This window comes from Mandrillus leucophaeus, unplaced genomic scaffold (assembly GCF_000951045.1).
Source record: "Mandrillus leucophaeus isolate KB7577 unplaced genomic scaffold, Mleu.le_1.0 Scaffold41, whole genome shotgun sequence".
In the NCBI taxonomy this organism is placed as follows: Eukaryota; Metazoa; Chordata; class Mammalia; order Primates; family Cercopithecidae; genus Mandrillus; species Mandrillus leucophaeus.
In genome coordinates, this window is record NW_012104365.1 from 6,142,516 (window position 1) to 6,144,090 (window position 1,575).

The following is a 1,575-nucleotide window of genomic DNA, read 5'->3' on the forward strand; positions in this document are numbered from 1 at the left end:
TACCAAAACGCTGTTGGAGCTGACAAAATCATTAAAGTTGCAGGCTATGTTGCCAGGCGCGGTGGCTCACACCTGTAATACCAGCACTTTGGGAGACCGAGGGTGGGTGGGTCACCTGAGGTCAGGAGTTTGAGACCAGCGTGGCCAACATGGAGAAACCCCGTTACTATTAAGAATACAAAAATTAGCCGGGCGTGGTGGCGGGTGCGTGTAATCCCAGCTACTCGGGAGGCTGAGGCACGAGAATCGCTTGAATTTGGGAGGCAGAGGTTGCAGTGAGACGAGATGGTGCCACTGTACTCTAGCCTGGGTGACAGAGTGAGGCTCTGTCTCAAAAAAAAAAGTTGCAGGACACAGAATCCACAAACAAAAGTCAGTAGCATTTCTGTCGTCAACAGTGGACCATCTGAAAAATGAAGAAAGTAATTATATTTACAGTAGCTACAAATAAAATACTTAGGAATAAATTTAACCAAAGAAGTGAAAGATCTCTACAGTGAAAACTATAAAACATTGATGCAAGAAATTGGACAGAGATTCTGTGTCCATAGATTGGAAGAATCAGTGTTTAAAATATCCATACGACCTGGTCCGGCGTGGTGGCTCATGCCTGTAATCCCAGCACTTTGGGAGACCGAGGCAGGTGGATGACTGAAGGTCAGGAATTGGAGACCAGCCTGGCCAATGTGGTGAAACTCCATCCCTACTAAAAAAAATACAAAAATTGCCTGGCGCTGTGACTCACGCCTGGAATCCCAGCACCTTGGGAGGCTGAGGTGGGTGGATCACTTGAGGTCAGGAGTTAGAGACCAGGCTGACCAACATGGTGAAACCCTGTCTCTACTAAAAATACAAAAATTAGCTGAGTGTAGTGGCACACGTCTGTAATCCCAGCTACTCAGGAGGCTGAGGCAAGAGAATTGCTTAAACCCGGGAGGCAAAGGTTGCAGTGAGCCGAGATTGTATCACTGCACTCCAGCCTGAGCAACAGGGCAAGACTCTGTCTCAAAAAAAAAAAAAATCAAAAAACAAAAAGTAACTGGGTGTGGTGGCACATGCCTGTAGTCCCAGCTAGTCGGGAGGCTAAGGCAGGAGAATCGCTTGAACCCAGGAGGTCGAGGTTGCATTGAGTTAAGATAGCCCCACTGCACTCCAGCCTGGGTGACAGAGTGAGACTCCATCTTAAAATAAAATAAAATATCCATACTACCCAAAGTGATTTACAGATTCAATGCAATCCTTGTCAAAATACTAGGGACATTATTAACAGAAACTGAAAAAATAGCCAGGTGCAGTGGCTCATGCCTGTAATCCCAACACTGTAGGAGGCCAAGGTAGGTGGATCACTTGAGGTCAGCAGTTCGAGACCAGCCTGGCCAACATGGTGAAACCCCATCTCTACTAGAAATACAAAAATTAGTTGGGCATGGTGGTAGGCGCCTGTAATCCCAGCTACTTAGGAGGCTGAGGCAGGAGAATCACTTGAACCTGGGAGGTTGCAGTGAGCTGAGATCGTGCCATTGCACTCCAGCCTGGGCAACAGAGTGAAGCTCCTCAAAAAAAGAAAAAATAGGC